Source organism: Hyla sarda, chromosome 9 (assembly GCF_029499605.1).
Source record: "Hyla sarda isolate aHylSar1 chromosome 9, aHylSar1.hap1, whole genome shotgun sequence".
Taxonomy (NCBI): domain Eukaryota; kingdom Metazoa; phylum Chordata; class Amphibia; order Anura; family Hylidae; genus Hyla; species Hyla sarda.
Window position 1 is genome coordinate 150138998 of NC_079197.1, and position 8003 is coordinate 150147000.

Sequence of the window (8003 nt, forward strand, 5' to 3'; positions counted from 1 at the left end):
ACCACAGCCAGATTTTTGCCAAAATAGATAAGGCAAGATTCAGGTAGTTTCCTTTCAAATCACTAAATCAAATAAGTCGGACCCCCACCGATCAGTTTATTATCCCCTAGCCTATTACATTCTGAGATGGGAATACCCAGTTTCGTAACTTCACAATGGTGAGCCCCAGTGCAAACACTGTGACAGGACCCCCGGCTATAATGTACTTTACCACAATTTATAGCACTGGTCTACTCCAATAGGGACGAGAGACTATATGGGCCCCTCAGGCATGTGGGCCAAGCTGCACCCCCTATAGTTATGCTCCTAGGAATACCCCTTTAAGACCTAACTCTATTACTAGGTGAAATGGAAGTAGGGTATCCCTTTAAATCCATTGTAAGTAGAATTAATATTGGACACAATTTGATTCAGTTGCTTACAGTAATCTCTGTATTATTCTTTCCTGTATTGCTGTAACGTCACTATTTCTAGCTATCTGTGCTATTCAAGGAATGCCGCTCATGTTGTTGTGTTATGACAGGAAGGTGTGGTCCTTGTCACACGACCCTTCTCCAGGGATGGGACAGGTATTCTGAGATTGCAGTAGATCAGGATCTGGTAGATTCACCTGGTAACATAGAACAGGAGGAATATATTTATAACCATATAGAAAAGAGGCTGCTATACCTTGTCATTGACTTAGATTCAGCGCAGAGCTGATGGATTATTATATATCATCCAGAAAAATTGATCCAAGGTAGCACTCCAAAATACGACAACCCCACATGTCCACTCAATAGTCTAGACCCCACTAGAACCACTGTCCCTGCTTTTTGGGACTACCTAAACGTAAGGCCCTAACCATAGGGATGTTAGCTTGCTAAAGGGGTACTCCGGTGAAAAACTTTTGTATTTTTTTTTATTTTAAATCAACTGGTGCCAGAAAGTTAAACAGATTTGTAAATTACTTCTATTAAAAAATCTTAATCCTTCCTGTACTTATTAGCTGCTGAATACTACAGTGGAAATTATTTTCCGTTTTGAAACACAGAGCTCTCTGCTGACATCACGAGCACAGGGCTCTCTGCTGACACCTCTGTCCATTTTATGAACTGTCCAGAACAGCATATGTTTGCTATGGGGATTTCCTTTTACCCTGGACAGTTCCTAAAATGGACAGAGATGTCAGCAGAGAGCACTGTGCTCGTGATGACAGCAGAGAGCTCTGTGTTTCAAACGGAAAAGAATTTCCACTGTAGTATTCAGCAGCTAATAAGTACAGGAAGGATTAAGATTTTTTTAATAGAAGTAATTTACAAATCTGTTTAACTTTCTGGCACCAGTTGATTTAAAAAAAAAACTTTTTCACCGGAGTACCCCTTTAAGGCCCTAACCACAGTGATGTTAGCTTGTTGATGCTAAGTCAGAGATATAAAATTAATAAAATGAGTAGAAACATTGGGGAATATTTATCAAAGGATTTAGACAGTTTTTTCCAATCTTAATTTGTCGCACAGAAAGTCGCAGTCTAAATATGTGTGACTTCTTTTTGACTTTTGCTTTAGAGGATTTTTAGAACATGATGCATTCTTGTCTATTTTAGATGGAATATGCATTGGTGCTGAATTTATCAATAGCGACTTTTCAGAGACAAGTCGCATTGGCTGACAGTACGCCGAAATGTCAGACCATGTTGGAGCAGATTTAAATACAGTCTAAAGCTTAGATTCCAAAGTCCGTGCGCAGAATTTATCAAGAGCCGTGCAACCTTTGATAAATTAGGCGCACAATAGACCGGCCTAACCCTCCGTAGTTTGGTCTATATTGATGCGGGACATAGACAACTTTGATAAATCCCACCCATAGAGTATCCACACAACTTGTCATGAAAAAAAGCTAATTGGACATAATGTCACCAAACTCCAAAAATGGGCTGGAAAAAATGATTGGCACCCTTTCAAAATTGTGGAAAAATAAGATTGTTTCAAGCATGTGATGCTCCTTTATACTCACCTGGGGCAAGTAACAGGTGTGAGCAATATAAAAATCACAATTGAAAGCAGATAAAAAGGAGAGAAGTTCACTTAGTCTTTGCATTGTGTGTCTGTGTGCGAGCCACACTAAGCATGGACAACAGAGGAGAAGAGGACTGTCTGAGGACTTGAGAACCAAAATTGTGGGAAAATATCAACAATCTCAAGGTTACAAGTCCATCTCCAGAGATCTAGATTTGCCTTTGTCCACAGTGCACAACATTATAAGTTTGCAACCCATGGCACTGTAGCTAATATCCTTGGGCGTGGACGGAAGAGAAAAATGTATGTAAAGTGTCAACATAGGATAATCCGGATGTGGATAAGCAGCCCCAAACAAGTTCCAAAGATTTTCAAGCTGTCCTGCAGGCTCAAAGAGCATCAGTGTCAGCGCAAACTATCCGTTGACATTTAAATGAAATTAAACGCTATGGAGGAGACCCAGGAGGACCCCACTGCTGACACAGAGACATAAAAAAAGCAAGGCTACATTTTGCCAAAATGAACTTGAGTAAGCCAAAATCCTTCTGGAAAAACATCTTGTGGACAGATGAGACCAAGATAGAGCTTTTTGGTAAAGCTCATCATTCTACTGTTTACCGAAAACAGAATGAGGCCTACAAAGAAAAGATCACAGTACCTACAGTGAAATATGGTGGAGGTTCAATGATGTTTTGGGGTTGTTTTGCTGCCTCTGGCACTGGGTGCCTTGAATGTGTACAAGGCATCATGAAATCTGAGGATTACCAACGGATTTTTGGTCACACTGTACAGCCCAGTGTCATAAAGCTGGGTTTGTGTTCGAGATCTTGGGTCTTCCAGCAGGACAATGACCCCAAACATACGTCAAAAAGCCCCCAGAAATGGATGACAACAAAGCTCTGGAGAGTTCTGAAGTGGCAGCAATGAGTCCAGATCTAAATCCCATTGAACACCTGTGGAGAGATCTTAAAATTGCTGTTGGGAAAAGGCGCCTTCCAATAAGAGACCTGGAGAAGTTTGTAAAGGAAGAGTGGTCCAACATTCCGGCTGAGAGGTGTGAGAAGCTTATTGATGGTTATAGGAAGACACTGATTTCAGTTTTTTTCCAAAGGGTGTGCAACCAAATATTAAGTTAAGGGCGCCAATAATTTTGTCCAGCCCATTTTTGGAGTTTGGTGACATTATGTCCAATTATCTTTTTTTCCTCCCATTTTTGGCTTATTTCCAATACACACAAAGGGAATAAACATGTGTATAGCAAAACATGTTACTGCAATCCTTTTCTGTGAGAAATACTTCATTTTCTAGAAAAAGTTCAGGGGTACCAAAATTTATGGCCATGACTGTAGCTATGAGATCCTGCTCTATGGAATAGCAGAAAAACACAAACTCTGCCCAAACAGAGGCCAAAATGGTTTCTGGCCTCTATTGTGGTCTGTCTGGTGAATGAGGTACTATTGGTACCTTTGCTGTATGCATCAGGAGATTTCGGACACACCTGACTTGGTGTGAAGAGAGCCTTAGGCTGGGTTCACACTACGGTTTGTCATTACAGTTCCCGTATACGGCTGGGAGGAGGAGTGGGCGGGGCTTAATCGTGGCGCCCGCACTCAGCCGTATTCGGGAACCGTAGTTAATGTATGTCTGATTCGACCGCAGTGAACCGCAGCCTCCGGTCGGCTGCTTTTTCGGCCGTATGCGGTTTCCCAACTGCAGGCAAAAACGGGGTCGACCGGGCATGCTGGGAGTTGTAGTTTTGCAACATCTGGAGGTCCGCAGATTGAAGACCACTGCATAGGAGGTAATGCTCACGTGTCCCCGCCGCTCCGGACCCATCACCGCTGCCCTGGATGTCGGTTTATCGCTGTCGCCGTGTCCCCGTCGCTCCGGAACGTCTCTGCTGCCGGCCGGGTATCCTTGCTCTCCGTTACCGTCATCACGTCGTTACGCACGCCGACGCACGTACGCAACGATGAGGCAGGAGAGCGTCGGCCATACAGGGGATCCCTGAACGGAGAAGACACTGAGGAGGCAGGTAAGGTCCCTCCCGGAGTCCTGTTAGCACTAACCCGGCTATTCAGTCGGGCTGGCGGTGAAATCGCGGCGGTCCTGAACAGCCCGACTGAACAGCCGGGTTAGTGTGACTTTCCCTTCAGACGCGGCGGTCAGCTTTGATCGCCGCATCTGAAGGGTTAATACAGGGCATCACCGCGATAGGTGATGTCCTGTATTAGCCGCGGGTCCCGGCCGTTGATGGCCGCAGGGACCGCCGCGATAGGGGTGTATTCGCCGTATAAGACGCACCAACTTTTCCCCCCTCAGTTTCCCCCCCCCACGTCTTATACGGTATATTTCATCTTTAGGCATGTAATGATTTTACCTACAGTATTCTATCAATATTTGAAATTTATTTATTTTTTTTTTGCTGTTTCATGGATAAATATATTTTGTATTATTTGATTGCAGAATTCAATAGCCGTTAATTAAACCTTTGTATAGTGACTGTAAAGGTTGCTATGGGCAATGGTGCAAATTATTAAGCAGAACATGTTTTCAGGAATCTACTATGTACCTAGATGTTTGGAGCTAGTTCATTAATCAGTGTGTCTACATGTATTGATTATATAATTTTTTTATAAAATATTATTTTGTGAAATCACAAAAAGAAAATAGTTTTTAAGGGCTATTTTTTTTAAATCTCTTGTTTTGAAGTGCAAACTCACGTATGGAAATATCATAATAAAAAATGTAGACCTTCCATAAAAAATTATTAAATTTTTTTAAAATTATTTTTATGAAGCCAAATATGTATAGAACCTGATTAGAAATGAGCGAACTTACAGTAAATTCGATTCGTCACGAACTTCTCGGCTCGGCAGTTGATGACTTTTCCTGCATAAATTAGTTCAGCTTTCCGGTGCTCCGGTGGGCTGGAAAAGGTGGATACAGTCCTAGGAGACTCTTTCCTAGGACTGTATCCACCTTTTCCAGCCCACCGGAGCACTTGAAGGCTGAACTAATTTACGCAGGAAAAGACATCAACTGCCGAGCCGAGAAGTTCGTGACGAATCAAATTTACTGTAAGTTCGCTCATCTCTAAACCTGACCTTTCAATGTAGTTTGTGTATTTGTGTGTGTGAATATGATTTTTAAAATATTTTTTTTCCCCCACATAGGTTGCTGATATGTCATCTCCACATAGCATTTTTTCGGAAAGTCTTTCTGGGGTATGTATTTTGCTAATTTGACATTGAAGTTGATTGTTGAATATTTTACATGGCCTACCATTTATAATTCTTTTTTCTATTTTTTCCCAAAAAACTATTTAGACGCCAAGCCCAGAACAAGTGCAGGATAGCCCACCCCAATCAGTAAGTTTTTCATTTATATTGCATTTCAACTTCTTTTTTAATTCCATTTCTATTCAAATTTATTTAACAATCCTACATTGCCAATGTCACCTATGCTGGAAGAGCAAGAAGAGCCTTCACTGGAGCCATCTACTAGTCAGGTATATATTGAAAGGCATTTTTGAAATGAGTATTTTACTTGAAAAAAGATTTTTATATATAATTTGGCTCCAGAAAATTCAACAGATTTGTACATACTGCTATTAAAAAATCTTAATCCATCCAATATTTTTCAGCTGCAAAAGTTTAGTTGTTCTTTTCTGCCCGGAAACATTTTTCACTGCTGACATCTCTACTTGTCTCGGGAACTGCACAGAGTAGAAGAGGTTTGCTATGGGGATTTGCTTCTACCATGGACAGTTCCCGAGACACGTGTCCACAGAGAGGACTTAGACAGAAAAGAACAACTCATCCTCCGACTCTAAAAAGTATTGAAAGTAGTAAGATCTTTTAATAGAATTAGTTTACAAATCTTTTTCTTTCTGGAGGCAGTTCATATATGAAAACAATTTTTTTCTGGGATAATCACAAAATTATGGTTGAACAGTATGGCTATCCAATATCCATTATTGTTTTATTTATTATATCCATGTCTTTTAGTATATGATTGTGTATTGTGTATTTATTGTATTTAATAGGCCACTACAAGTCATAGACCGTCCCAAACCATGCAGCCAAGAAAAAGGTCAAGGAAAAATGCTGCACCCTCAAAACCTTCCAAAAAGGTAATTGGTTCCCAATATATTGTCCCACTGCACCTCACCTTTAGAAATCTATAAACCATTACACTTGAGCGAAATGGTATCGAGAAAATGCTTGACTTTGTCACCTTTTTTTTTTGTTTTAAATTTTTATTTTATTTTATTTTTTTGCAGTCCTCAAAAAAAACTAAGGTATTCAGGTTATAGTATTGACCCAACTGACTTCAGTAGTGAAGATGTTATTCAACTAGTTCAAGAGCGCCCATCGCTATGGGATAAAGAGCACCCGAAACATTCTGATTAGAGATGAGCGAACTTACAGTAAATTCGATTCGTCATGAACTTCTCGGCTCGGCAGTTGATGACTTTTCCTGCGTAAATTAGTTCAGCTTTCAGGTGCTCCGGTGGGCTGGAAAAGGTGGATACATTCCTAGGAAAGAGTCTCCTAGGACTGTATCCACGTTTTCCAGCCCACGGGAGCACCTGAAAGCTGAACTAATTTATGCAGGATAAGTCATCAACTGCCGAGCCGAGAAGTTCGTGACGAATCGAATTTACTGTAAGTTCGCTCATTTCTAGTCAGGTTCTATACATATTTGGCTTCATAAAAATAATTTTAAAAAAATGTAATTATTTTTTATGGAAGGTCTACATTTTTAATTATGATATTTCCATACGTGAGACTCTTTCCTAGGACTGTATCCACCTTTTCCAGCCCACCGGAGCACCTGAAAGCTGAACTAATATACGCAGGATAAGTCATCAACTGCCGAGCCGAGAAGTTCGTGACGAATCGAATTTACTGTAAGTTCGCTCATCTCTAATTCTGATAATGTGTATAATAGGAAAATATGGGACCAGGTATATATTGGCCTTTTCCGCGATTTTTTGAAGTATGGAAGCAAGCTACAGGAGGCGATCAGTTAGTATTTTTTTTCCTGTAAAGTATAGTGTATAGGCAAACATATGATTATTGACTTTTTAATTTTTAGTGGAGTTGGTACAAAAGCATTGGCGTTCCTTACGCGACAGCTATTTCAAGCATCTTCGGGACACCAACCTTCCTAGTGGCTCTGGGGCTAAGAATTCAGCATACAAACATGCAGATTGTCATTTCTGCACAAAATTCAAGAATTGAGAACGTAAGTTCACCTTAAACTTTATTGAGCAAATATATGTACAGTGACCCCCACCTACGATGGCCCCAACATACGATCATTTCAACATACAATGCCCTCTCAGAGGCCATCACATGGTGAAGGCAGCATCAACATCCGATGCTTTTGTAGGTCGGGGCCATCGCATAAACGGCTATCCGGCAGCGCAGACTGCTTCAGCTGCCACCGGATAGCCGTTTATGGTGCCCCGTGTGGTCCGCTGACGATCACTTACCTGTCCTCGGGGCTCCGGCGCGTCCTCTTCAGGATCTCCTTAAAAATATCAAAATTTTATGCTATAATAGATTTTCGATTTCTTTGCATTTTAGAACTACTTCAAATACTGGTGTACAACAAGCAACAACCAATGTTGAAGAAGTGCAGATTGAAAGGCAACAGGGGGAAGAGAGTGCTTCACAGCCCGAAGCAAATGTCACAAGTGGGCTGCGTATTAAAGGGGTACTCCGGTGAAAACCTTTTTTTCTTTTAAATCAACTGGTGGCAGAAAGTTAAACATATTTTTAAATTACTTCTATTAAAAAAATCTTAATCCTTCCAGTACTTATTAGCTGCTGAATGCTACAGAGGAAATCCCTTTCTTTTTGGAACACTGATGACATCACGAGCACAGTGCTCTCTGCTGACATCTCTGTCCATTTTAGCAACCGTGCATAGCAGATGTATGCTAAGGGCAGCATGGTGGCTCAGTGGTTAGCACTGATGTCTTGCAGTGCTGGG

At 41.1% G+C, this 8003-nt stretch overlaps 1 long non-coding RNA gene across 1 annotated transcript in view; it reads left to right on the forward strand.

Annotated features, from left to right (window-relative positions):
- Positions 1–7734, forward strand: part of LOC130290684 (uncharacterized) — a 33860-nt gene extending 26126 nt beyond the window's left edge. The window contains exons 2-7 of the long non-coding RNA XR_008847664.1: positions 5174–5224; positions 5327–5368; positions 6046–6132; positions 6791–6912; positions 7101–7250; positions 7595–7734. This is a non-coding gene — a long non-coding RNA (uncharacterized LOC130290684). The remainder of the gene's footprint in view (positions 1–5173; positions 5225–5326; positions 5369–6045; positions 6133–6790; positions 6913–7100; positions 7251–7594) is intronic.
- The last annotated feature ends 269 nt before the right edge of the window (positions 7735–8003 follow it).